This window comes from Cygnus olor, chromosome 5 (genome assembly GCF_009769625.2).
Source record: "Cygnus olor isolate bCygOlo1 chromosome 5, bCygOlo1.pri.v2, whole genome shotgun sequence".
Lineage (NCBI taxonomy): Eukaryota > Metazoa > Chordata > Aves > Anseriformes > Anatidae > Cygnus > Cygnus olor.
In genome coordinates this window covers 4,325,008-4,338,001 of record NC_049173.1, presented here as the reverse complement: position 1 = coordinate 4,338,001, position 12,994 = coordinate 4,325,008, and the positions used below count along the sequence as shown (strand labels likewise).

The 12,994-nt window shown below is 52.2% G+C and overlaps 1 protein-coding gene across 14 annotated transcripts in view; it reads right to left on the bottom strand.

Annotated features, from left to right (window-relative positions):
* The window catches only part of KTN1 (kinectin 1), a 74,771-nt gene that overhangs the window by 61,609 nt on the left and 168 nt on the right, over nucleotides 1–12,994 (bottom strand). For 2 of the 14 annotated variants that reach the window (XM_040557828.1, XM_040557839.1), the window contains exon 1: nucleotides 6,278–6,825. The exons of 9 other annotated variants lie outside the window; for them this stretch is intronic. The gene's annotated coding sequence lies outside the window, so the exon portion shown is untranslated. Of the gene's footprint in view, nucleotides 1–6,277; nucleotides 6,826–6,903; nucleotides 7,033–9,555; nucleotides 11,976–12,994 lie in introns of those variants that run through there. 3 more of the 14 variants (XM_040557832.1, XM_040557833.1, XM_040557840.1) reach the window with 3 other exon arrangements.

Sequence of the window (12,994 nt, the reverse complement as noted above, 5' to 3'; positions counted from 1 at the left end):
CAAGAACTGGGAGGCTCATTTAAGAAACAAAACAGGTTTTTATATATGAGAGCTGCAACCAGTCGAGGAAAAGCCCCAAGCGTGTTATCTGCCTCTACATCAGGCTGCCACGACCCAGCAGAGCCTCACGCACCCCAGTTTCTGTCCAGGACGAGCTCCTTGCGGTCACAGCACCGCAGCCTGTGCCTGCTGTGCGGTGCCAGGAGTTGGACTCGGTGATCCTTAGGGGTCCCTTCCAACTCAGGATATTCTGTGATTCCATGATTCCAAGCTCCCCCAGCAGTCCTGGGAGGCACAAACCGACCTTCGGTTTGAAGCGAGGGCAGAGCAGACGTCCTCGGAGGCAGAGCGACAGGAAAACCACGACAGATCGCTAACGAGGAAGCTCTACACAGCAGCAGTTTGTTTTGGGGACGCGTTTCTGAAGTTTGCACGTACCTGCACAAAAAGAATCGTCTTCGTTTGCCGCTTGCTTCTCCGAATGGCTGCCTAACCCAGCCCGTAGCCAGCTCGGTCAGTGATGTGTCAGCCTGCTCACTAGGATCTCTCCGGACGCACAAGAAATGCCGTTTTAAACCTACCACATGTCCGGCACGTCTCCAGCAGCACAGCGTTTCGCCAAATTCCTCGCCAGAGCACCAGAAAGGACCTCCTGCAAGCAGCGGGGGCGACGGAGAAGCCGAGAGGCTCCAACCTTGAAGGGCTGGCGGGCGGCTCGGGGCAATGCCAGCGCAGCTTGGCGCAGCAGAATTGATCAACCTTTGTACCTCCACGCCCCGAAGGCGCGGGGACTGCCAGAGCAGCCCCACAATCGAGCCGCGTACACCCTAACAATGTCACACCAGCGCCTTTGGCAAAGCTTCCGCCCACGGTGAAGGAGGTCTCGCACCAATGTGGGGAGGGGGAGGCGACGCGATAGGAGGCGGACAAGGAGCCTTGGAATAAACGAGGGAATTTGGAAGTTTTCCTGCAACAACCCAACACGGTTTTCCTGCGAGAATAAATCCCATTCTTAGTTAAAAAAAAAAAGTATTAACTTGGTTCATCTTAGAATTTCCTTTCCCTATAAAAATAAATCAAAGATGTTTTGAGTGTGAATACCGTCAAAGCAACTTTATCCAGACTTATTTTTAAGCGTGCGTTTAATGGATGAGAGCAGAAATCATCCTCTGCCAAGACAGGTATTAGCCCAGGAGAATCTATTTAGCATAAGATTTCTCAACCATACAAAGATTTCACTTCAGCATGCGCCTGCAGTCCTCTACCCTGTTGCAAGAGGAACAAAGGAAAAGGAAATGACTAATCAAAGCACCAGCACATTAATATTTTGGTATGTGGAAAGGGAAAATTGTAACGTGTGTTTTTAACATTCCCAACAGGAGAATGTGCTCCCATACGTATGCCAGCCACCACGTAGCCTCGGCAGCTCTAGGGAAGAGGAAAAAAACGAAGCGAGCCTCAGGCCAGCGGAGGAGTTTTGTATTTTCCGTCTCCCTCCCAGCAGCCCGAAGCTCCGGGCGCGTTGCTCAGCCCCAGCTCCATCCCGCACAACTCAAACACCCACCTGGGGCCCTTCCTGGGAGCACGGCGATGCGAGATACCCCCTCCTGCTGCTGCACAACAAATGCCTCGGCGACACCTGAATTGGCTGGAAGGGCAGGGAAAGCCCAGCGGGAAGGTGCTGAGAAGGGCAGAGGCGAAGGTGCCCTGGTGCTCTCCATCAGAAGGGGCCGGGCTGCACCGAAGCACTCCGCCTTCAAACCTTCCCTCGTGGTTATTTTGCCACAGCACCTACACAAACTGGTGTCCCAATACAGAAAGATTGGATTTTATTTTTCTTCTTCTTCTTCATGCTACGTTCCCCACAGTCCCTGCCTCCACTTGAGGCCCTTCGGGGCAAGCACGGGGACAGATTTGCTCAGCGTTAACGGGCAAGGAGCCTGAAGGACTCTTGTGATGAACTCAAAACGAGAGCTTTCCAAGCCTTACCTAAAGCAACCCAAATCAATCAGCTCAGCAACAGCCCCCGACGGTCATTTGTGCACTGGGATGGCCCAGCACAAACGCTGCTGGAGCACTGCCTGTCCGCCCGACCGCAGTTTGTTCCCGCGTGTCGTAATTAAGGACTACAATCCGCCCTTCTTCTGAAGCCAAAGCCCCAAAAGGCTCATTATAATAAAAACCATTTTAAGTACTAAATGGGAAGCCACTGTTGGACCAACCGTAATGGTTCAGATCCCCCCAGCTCTGACACTTCAATGCAAGAGATGCAGAGAAACGGATATTTAACATTCCTGCAACGAGCTCTGCCATCGGCCACCCTACGGGCAGCTGGAAGCACGAAGCTCAAGCAGGTCTTTACCCTGGCGTTGCAAAATGACAACCCCAGTCATTCCACCACCAAGATTTCCCCATTATTTCTGTTCAGTCTGCTGTTCGGCACGACTCTACAAAGCGACTGGACCGCTGACAAAAAAAAAAAGTGCTTCGTTAACCTTTCCGTGACTCAACGATCCCTTCGTTAAACGGCAGCGGACAAGAGAAGTGACAGCAGAGCTATGCTCCCTCGATGCTCCCTCCGTTTGGATTCCTGCAGGAGAAGGCTGATTGCCCTACCTTGGAAAGAGGCAACAAGTTAAAGGAGAGCTGTTAACAACTCATACAGGGAAATCAAAACTCCTAAGCGATTGTGAATCATATCAGATGCAGCTGCTTTCATGTGGTTTCTCCTAACTACCTCGAGTTAGAAGATATTATTATTTATGGCACACATTATGTCTAAGCAGCTGAGTGATTTCAGTTTTCTCTAAAGGGAAACCAAGTGTGACTGCTGCATCAAAGTTACTGTACGGGTGGCACAGATTTAGCTAAATTAGGGCATCACAAAGCAGCATTTGAGAGACCGCTATACCTCAGTCCCAGGCTAAATCTCCGGCTCAAGTCTTGATAATCCTTCAGCTCAAAAGAGACAAAATCAGCAGCTAAGATTTTTTGTCCTTCTCACCACTTACGGCATAATGAAAACACTGGGGAAAAAAAGTTTCCATCACTTGAACAAAGTTCAGAATGGTAAAAAGTTTTCAGACGTGTCAAGAGTTTGACGCTCAAGGGTATACAGCAGGTTCTCAACCCCAGGATTGTAAAAGGGCGACTTCAGCTTAGGCTAGACGAGAGGAGGAACGCGGACTTGACGTATAGAAGTCAAAGTTCCTCTGGGTTGACACAGGCATCATAAATAGAGATCTCATCAACGTGCACAGCACAGCTACCAAGTAGGGCTTGTGAGCCTCCCCAGCCCGGCGGTGCCCCTGCTCCTGCCCGCACAGCTGGGTAAGCGCTCCATCAGCACGGCTATTTTTGCCCTCAGTGCTATATGCCCTAGTCATGGTTCAGAAAGACACACAAAAAAAAAAAGATCCAAGGAGCCGTGCCCGAGCTGGCACTGCTTGCTATCGTGGCGTTCCCCTGCTCTGAACTCCTCACCCCAGTAAAAAGGGGCCGTACCCAGCCCATCAGCTTCCTCCAGCTCATACCTTGCAGGGTGGAGTTGAAGCCAGAGGACAATGCTGGCATGGGAACAACTGCGTGCTAACAGGCCACGAATGCATTTTTGACTGCAAGTTGGAAAAAACACTCAACCCTCAACACAACGAGCTGCTCAGCGTGGCCGTGGTGTACCTACAGCCACCCTACAGAGCTCCGTGGTTGAATTCACCTGGCCACGCAGCTGCTCACAGCTCCTGCCGCTCAGCTACAGGGCAAACCTGAGCCCTGGGATTGCAGGGAACACGTTGTGACTGATGCGAGAGGCCTCCGCCAGTCTTGTGCCCGTGGCAACCAGTGGGTTTTAATTCCTGGTCACACTGTCAAGAACAACAGCTGCAAAACAGGGTTGGATTTTATTACAACTGCATTAAATTTAAAATCAATTGCCAGGCTAAAACACTGTTCTTGGTGTATTCATAAAACCCTTCAAACACAGGGGATGGGTGGAGATACGTTTAGGACACAACATGGACCACAGAAGCTGCTGGACTTCCTACAGCACCGACCTGGTGACTTTCTGATCCAGCCGAAATTTGGCCAAAGGACGAACAGGATCCCGTCACCAAGACGCCCACATCACATACGAGGCAGTGGCAAAGCTGTCCTTCCACGTTCATCCTGAAGTAAGGTGTTACACAGCAGACAAGAAAGTACTCCCATAGCCAGGCTAGATCCTTTAATGCTGTCGATAACCTCACAAACGTTACCTGAAAGTTTCAGGATGGTTGGTGAACAGAAGAGGCTTTAGCAGCAATCCCTACACAAAGCACTGGCAGCGTACAAGTCACTCCAGCACGTTTCAAAGCATAAACTGGTGGCGTTTTTATCTCCATTTGAAAGCACGCTGGAAGTTTAAGAAAACTGCTGCTGAGCTGGAGTAGCTCCGCTCCTGAAACAGGCGAAGAGTTAAGGTCCCTCCCCATCCTCCTTGGGGGCAGGACACGTATTCACTGAGGGCAGCACTGCAGGCTCACGCTGTCACCCACCCAGGGTCCCCAAGGTCCCACGCGCTCAGGAAGCAGCGCGGTGTTTCTGCAGGCCGCAAGGCAACCCGTGCAGCTGGTCTTAAAGACCCAAATAGAGCAAGCTCCCCCCCAGCGCCAGGGAAAAGGCTCCAGCTCCTGCAAAGAGTTTCCTAACGCCGTTTAATTACACCTGGGCCGTGCTGGGAAGGAGCTTTCGTTAACCGCTTCCCTCCTGTAGCTGCCGGTTCCCCAGGTGAGCGATGCTGAGGCCGGCTGGCATCCCTCTGAGCAGCAGCCCAGCACGCCCCGAACAGCCCTCAGCCAGCCCTACTGGTCCCAGTCCTACACACAGCGTAACATCGGGGACTTGGTGACAACAAACTCCCCAAAAGCCGCGTGCAAAGTGCGTCTCTGAGGGCTTTCTGGGTTCCTCCACTTGTGGCCGCAATGGCTAGCCCCAGAAGAGTTTCTTACAGCGACTTCAAAGACACGTAAGTGCTCTCAGAGCACTGAGTTCAAATCAATATCCCAACGTCCTTGAGTTGTCTCCCCCAAAACAATCAGCACATTCACATTTGAACTGCAGCTTTCACTAACATACAGGTTTAAGAATATGGCAGGCTGCTTAAAAAAAAAAAAAAACCACCGAAAACGCTCAGCAAAAGGAACGTGCAGTAATTTAGGTCACTTCTTCTTTCATGCTTCTCCGGGTTCTCCCTCCCCTCGCTTTACTGCCCCGCAATCTGCTCCTCCTCTGGCATGCGAGGATTTAAGAAACATTTCATTGCAACCACACAGACGCAAGCCTAATTGCTTCCAATCGCTTACACCTCTCTTGCTCCCGTGGCCTGCAACGGAGAGGGGGGATCAAGAAATCAACTTCGAAATAGGCACGCCAGAAGCCAAGAAATTCTTCCTTTGACCCACAAACAGCAGGGGAAAAAAGGGGGAAGCCGGGGGGTCGAGGCACGGAAACGCCTCCCCCAGAATCTTTACCAGCTTCTAAAACTTTTCATGTGTAGCCCATCAGCTGGCACCCCACAGGACGTGGCGCAGCCTGCAGGCCGCGTTAGGCAAGGTGTAATCGTGCCTGAGCAACCCTCCCACCTACAGTGCTCCTCATCTCACCAAATCCACGTGCTGAAGCATGCCAACACGGAGAACACGAGTGTACCTGCTCACCCCATGACCGCTCCGCTGCTCTGCCGCCCGTGCCGGGGCAGCCTCGCCCCGTACCGGGCCGTAACCCACTCGGAGCTGCTTGAAAAAAAAAAAAAAAAAAAACAAATCCATTTTCGCGTACGCACTAAGCTGTAAAGAGGTTTGCTAAATTTAGCACGCAACCCAGTCCTGGCAGCAGTGCAGCGCAGGCTGTAGACGTGGAAGCGACCTTAAGCGGAGGTAACGAGCGAGGACCCTAAGTGCCCCCCCTCCAGCTGATGCTGGAAAGCCCACGGCACGCCGTGAAACCCCAACACGCCCGCCGTAAAACCTCCCTGAAACTCGGCAGTCCCAGGACTTTCAGATGCTACCCGGACAATGCTTTTCACTGTCCGCGCTTGGCAAGGACGCCTTTCCCAGCAAACATTAGAGCAAACAACTCCTCTCCGCTCCCAGCCTGAACACGGAGAAGCGCAGCTTTGAAGGACCTCCGCCACCGCCGCTGCGGACACGAAACGAGGCGGTGCAGGTGATGCAAAGCAGCAGCAGAGCTTTACATCAATCCACCGCAGCTGAAACCACCCCTGAGTACCTGCCGGGAGCACACAAGCCAAGGTCAGCAGGTGCGACACGGGACACAGTGCTCACGAACTCCTGTTTTTCACCGGCTTCCCATCACCACACCCACCGAGAGACCTCCTGGCGTGAGAGAAGGACGAGCCGAGTGCTCCTCCCCACGTAGGTCGAGTTAAACGAGGCAGAGGAGTCCCCTCCTGGCCCCGGTGGACGCTTCTACCTGAGCACTGCTGAGCCCAGAGCACTTCTCAGACTTGGAGCTGCTCCTCGAGAGGCTGGGGATAGCTGGCTGCAGCCCCCGTGCTGCCCTCAGCCGGGACAGAGAAGGGCAAAAGCGATGCTGCAGCTGGCTCACGCACCAGTCTGTAGGTCTACGCACCTTGTGCCGTTAAGAAAAAAGATAATCCCTAAATAAAAGCCACGCTGGCACTTATTTGAAGCTTAAAACAGGCGCCTGCCTCAGCCTTCCCTTCAGTTAAATGGGAAGGGAGGCACCTCCATCCTCCGCGCGTGGCAGGGCACCCAGATAACGCCCCGGAGAACCGGCAGCGGTGCGAAGGGGGCAGAGGGCGGGTTCCCAGCAGGAAGAAATCCACCCGGCCCGAAAGCGAGGAGAGCCCACGTGAAGCAGGGCTGAGTCAGAGCCTTTAAATACCTCTGCCACCGGGCGCTCGCCACGAGAGGCTTGGGAACTGCTCACTTCCTCCGACAGCCTGGGTTGGTCTCTTTTTTTCTTTTTTTCTTTTTTTTTTTTTTTTTTGTCCTCGCTGAATGAAGGTTTTTCAACTCGAAACTCCCCAGCAAATGGGCTGAGGGGGGGGGAAAAAAAAAAGTCATAGCCAGTGGTCAGAGTATACCAGGAATAATAAAATTATCAGCCGCCTCGCGTTATAGGCTCCCTTATCAGTCAGTCATGATTTGGTCCAACCCTGGCGCTCTCCCCAAAGCGCTGAACCTTGTGCAAGAGCTTAGTCATCATCTGCCTCGACAGCTCCGCACTTGCAAATGGATTACGAGTCCACTCATATTTTCCTGCGAGCAGCAGCATCCCTGCAACACCCCCCGGGGAGGGCCGGCAGCAGGACTGCACGTCACGGAGGAGGCAGCTTTCCCCGGGGCTGGACGGGGGCTAGAGGAGAGGATGCTTTTATCTCTTCAGCTCAACAGCCTCCCTCCTACGCGGTCACAGGAAGACAAAAGACACCTTTGAGCATCACAGAAAGGAGCCGAAAGTGCTAAATTTGTCCCTGCCCCAAAATAAAACACCCCGCTCTGAGTCCACATGGGAGAGAGTAAAAGCTATCAGCCAGCAACGCGGAATTAAGCCGGCGTTTCTGCTGCACGAAATGCTTTGGGAGGGGGTGGCGGAATTTGGAAGCGACAGAATGAGCCCAAAATAAGCCAGGCTGAGTTTGTACTGGTGGGTGGCACCGCTAAGCGAGAGGTTACGCGCTGGACCGCGTACTTCCCCTCCGCAGGATGAGGGCTGGAGCAGTTTTGGAAGCACCACGAATCATGGGCATAAATATACCAGCCCTTAAAAGCCTTCAACACGCGGGGAATCCTGAAGGCAGGCGTCATTCTCCCTAGGTCATTCAGTAAACGCTCAACGAGCCAGGCAGCAGCCAGCCCGAGAACGTCAGCTCTTCCGTTAACACCTGCAAACCAAAAACGAGAACTCACGTTTTGCTGGACACCTCCTCTGACACAGCATAAAAAAAAAAAAAAAAAAGCCCTCCTCGATGCTCAACTCATCAGTCGGCTACGCCCTGAAGAAAACGAGAAGTTTTGCTCCGTATCCTCGATCCTACAGCGTAAGAGGGCGCGGAGCCGTTTCGGGCAGCAGGCGGGGACGTGCCAGCAGTTCGCGGGCGCCGCAGTGATTTGCGAGATCGCCCGGCTCCGAGCGGCTCGGCGCAGACCGCGGGGTCGGCAGTCTCACGTGGGAGGGTGCCAGCCCACGCAGCTCCTACAGCACCCGGGCGTGCGCGGCTCCAGGAGGAGACCTCGCCTCGCCGGGCGATAAGATCGCCGCGAACGCTTGGACTTCGTAGCAGCACTTGGTCTCTGCGCCCAACGACGGGCTGCGTCCCCTCCCGGAGGGTTAGCACGGGGCACTTTTCCCATCCTGTATTCTTGTTGAAAATTTTACATCAGAAACTCAGGACCACTGAAATCCCTGCACGCCTGACAACGACAGCAGCAGTCAGCTGCTAACGCTGGCAGAGGGCAACGCGTAACAGGGATGATTAGCGCAAGGAAATGAGTAGCTTGCCACCACCAATTTACAGACACTTTCTCTGAGTTACAAATGCAGCCTCAGAGCAAGCTGGGATGAGGCTGAGTTTGAAAAGAAAGCTGCTATTTGTTAAGTCTTCTCGGGAAGAAAAGGGGAAGGAACTTCATCTACTTCTGTTCGGTAACAGGAATGCAGAGCTGTGAATTTTGATAAGCAGGACACAAAGCACCAAGGAAAACAAAGCATGCTACAGAAAACAAGGGGGAGAGCTGTAGAAGAGTAGTTATTTTACTTGTGATTAACCCCAAACCTTACCGTGCCCGTCCCTCCTCTCCCTCCGTCCCCCACACATTGCACAGCAAAATTGCAGGCTTGGCATTCCTGAGCTACTTTTTTGCACCGGCTAGAACCAATATCCTTCATATTTGTGATAGAAAGAGTTTGAAGAAACCTTCCAGAGTTTTCACAGGCATAGTTACTGCAGAAACCTCTTCTCTTTTTCCCTGTTTTTCACAGTGAATAAGAGCCTTACTAAAAATCACCTTTAGTTCGACGGGAAGCATTAAAAAGGATCACGAGATTTGCATTCTTCAGCACCCCAGATTATTACAGTTTCCACAGCCACTGTTTTCCCCTTCCAACATCCCACCAAGCTTCGACTAAAGAATGCCCAAATTTCAGGGCTTTTCGACATTTCTCCTACCAACAAGACACCGGGGCACCTTGGCCGAAGAGACAGCAAGGCAGCAGAATTTATGCATTCACAGGCAATCTCCATTCGATTTTGCTGTACCGACAGATACTGCACCAAGCCTGTCCTGCGCTCAGTACCTATTTTTAGGGCCGAAGCTGACCCGACAGTGCCCCCGTAAGCTCATTTGTTCAGATTCACTTATTCATTCTAATATAATCTAATTAGGGTGCAGCACTCCCGCACACAGGCAGCAGCGGCGACCAAAAGAGGACAAGCTCGGACGCAGGGAACCTGGGGCAGGAGCTGCTTCTGTTCTCATGTGGAAAAAAAAAAAAGCTTGTGGAGCAATTGCAGATGCCTGCACCCCGCCTCACCTCATCCGGCAACACCTGGATCCGCCCTCTGAGCCCCCTGGGCTGCTAAATCCTGGCTCTTGGATTCGCAGGACGAAGCACGAGTCCGGTTCAGCATGCGGCACTTATCGACGCAACCGCTGCTGCTCCTGCTCCAAACTAATTGGAAATAAAAGCCACAATTAAGTGCCGTGGGGGGAAGCCTCCCGTGCTCAGACAGTGCCCGCACTGGCAGGCACAGAAGCGTTCCCAAATGGGAGAGCACAGGCAACCTTCAGAAAGCGTCAACAAGTCTGCATTTTATAAGAAATGCTTTAAAGGCCTCGTTCTGGCGAGAAATGGAAAGCTTTCAAAGCTCAGAAGCAGCCACCTCTCCGCAACCAGCTGTAGTTCAGACATGTGAACAGGAAGAAGCATTTAAGTTTCTAAAAATATAAATAAATACTTTTTTTTTTTTAAAAAAAAAAAAAAAGGCATCGTGTGTTTTATTCTTTTGAACATCTTGTATAATGACGAGAGGAGAAGCAGCTTCCCAAGAGTCACGATCTGGTAATTCTCCAGTCTATCACCTCCGTACGTTTATGCACAGTCATTAGCAAGAGGTGATTTGTCTGGGACAGATTTTGCCCAGCACCTCCCTTTCTCATCCGTCTGAAGCCATCACCTGAGGAACGTCAAAGAGTTGGAGAGGTTAGTACAGGGAGCGGGCCCCCCAAAACCACTCATTTTTAAGAGCAGCCCAATCCTGCTGACTTGCCAACATAACTGAGCAGGAAGCTTAAGAAATAAACTAAGATTTGTAAAGCTCCCTTTTCTAGTAAAAAGGTTTTGAATGGTAAAAGTAAACGAGGAGAGTATCGAGGGAACAACAGGAGGAGATACAAAGACTTTGACTTGTTTAACCTATCAAAACAAGTGGCTACAAGGGGATAAAACTGCTCCCTCTAATTACCTCAGGGAGGGAAAACAACTGTTTAAACCAAATGGCAATGCTAGAACAAACACAAATTATACAAACTGGCCGTAAACTACGTTAGGCTGGAAACACCGTGATTGTTCTGAGACCTGCAGGAGGCTCTGGAGCAGCTTTCCTGCAGCGACGGCGGCGAAGAATAAACCGATCACGTTTCCCCTTAGAAGCAGTTATGTTACGAGCGGCATTCACAACACGGATGTTTGCTGTAAACTCAGAAACTAAACTTGATCAGGGGCTTTATTCTGCTCCCAGCTTCGTGCCCGGCTGCCTGCTGGCTCCATTTTTGGAGCAAATCGTGGGGATTACCCTCCTCCTACAATTTTATCTCGTTTCTTCTCCCCCAGACCACCCCGGGGGACGGCACTCGACCCACCAGGCACATCATCTGGGTACAGCCAGGGAGCGAAACTTGGGAGCTGAAGCTCTCAGCGCAGTCGATGGCGAGAGGTGGGTGTCTTGGCAGCAAAGGGGGAAGGGATTAGGAGCAACCAAGCTCGATGCTTAAAATAAAACAAATGTCCTCTCCCCCCACGTCCTTATGAGTAAGGGTCTCGGCCAACAACATACTTAATCTGTGTCCATAGCCTCCGAAATTCGCAGGGAATTTCAGTTCCTGAAGGACTCAGTTAACCCTTTGCCTTACAGTACCGACGTTCAAGCGATGATTAGACAATTTTGAACCAGATGAGCCAGAATCATCTAACCTCAAACAGAAAGAACGAACAGATGATGCAAGTGAAGGCTGTTCTAGAGTCAACCAAGTAACACCACAGTTTTACCCAGGCTTGATCAAGCCTTTGCTTTTCCTTTAAGGTGTTTGACAAACAAAGTCATTAGCAAGCTAATTTACCTAAAATAAGGGTTTTATGACAGCGGGGTATAAAGAATCAAATTAAAAACTAATTGTATACTTCATATCCTCCTACTCCTGCTATTTCTGACAGCAGAAAGCATCTTCTTGAGACTGGCTAGATAAGGAAGGGGGGAAAAAAATCTAACAAAAAAGGTTTTTCTGTAATAACTCTAACAGAGCATTAGCATTTCCATCCAAACCCCAACGTTTCCCCGCTGCAGCTACACACAAAAGTTATTTTAATCACAGTATGCAGAAAGCAGCATCAGCATATGAGGCAAGAGAAAAAATATGTGGCAAAGCGGGTTGCATAGCCTGCTCGTGGACAGAAATTACAGCGCAGTTACGGGCAGGAGGGCCGCACAGCACAGAGGTGCTTCCAGCCCAAACCAGGCACCAGGACGCTCGCCATCCACCCAGGGAACGGGTGAGAGAAGTATGTGGGAGAACGTGGAGTGCACGAACCGAAAATCCCCTCTTCACTTCCACAGCACTTAAGAGTTTCTAGCCAGGGATTTCTGCCTTGTCATACATGAGGAGATGTTAAATAGGACTTGTCAGTTATGTCTGCTAAATACCATATGGGCATTGTTGGGCAGAGGCGGCAATGGAGATACTAAAAAGAAAGGGAAAAAAAGAGGATTTTAAACAGCAAACGACTACAGCAAAGTATTAACTCAACTCCTCTCCCACTGCTCGCTTCCAGAGAGCAAGAACTGCTTTCCCTTAGCTTTTTCCATTCGTAACCTCAAACAGCACAGCCTTGAAAAAAAGGTTAAACTGACAAGATAGAAGCACGTTGCTAGAAAGTAGCGTTTACCATCCCTTAACGCAGAAAAGGAATGACACGACGTTATTCTTAACGGCCACCTACTTAATGAAAGCATTTAACCGGCTGGAATTAGGAACTGCCGTGAAGCGGGAGCGCAGGACTCTGGGGCAGCCCCACCACCGATGGCTGGGACCAACGTATGAGGTGGGGAGAGCCCGTGGAGCACCCCGAGCACCCCGCCGTGCCATAGACACGCCGAGCACCCTGCTGTGCCATGGACACACCGACTGTGTTTCGCCAAGCGCCGCCTGACGCAGCGATGCGAGGCCCACACCTCGTCACCGCAGCGTGCCCCCAGCTCCACGGGGGACAGCCTGGGGTGACCGGCACCCCCAGTACCATTGCAGCAGGGATAATTTAAGGCGTGTAACATAAAATAGCCGTGCCAAGCAGAGTATTGGGAGCGCGGGAGGCACCGCAGGGCTGCCACCCTTCCAGCTTCGGCGCCCAGCACCGGAGCTGGGACCTGGGGGGCGACCCCCGGAGCGGGTTTTGGGGGCAAAGCCCTGCACCCGCAGCCCTTGGCGGGTTACAGTGATTTAGTGCAAACACCGACGGACGGACGGAGGGACGGACGGACAGCCAGCCGGCCTCCCTCCCTTCCTCCTTCCCTCCCAGCCCTGCCGCAGCCACACGCTGGGGACAGCGGCCCCCAAACACCCCCAAGCCTCCCCCCCCCCCGGATCCGTGAGGCCTCGGCCCGGCCTCGCACCTGCCCCGCGCCCCGGCCGAGGCCTAGGCCCGCCCTGCAGGCCGCGGGCAGGGCCCGGCCCCGGCTGCTCGGGGCTGGGAACATGGC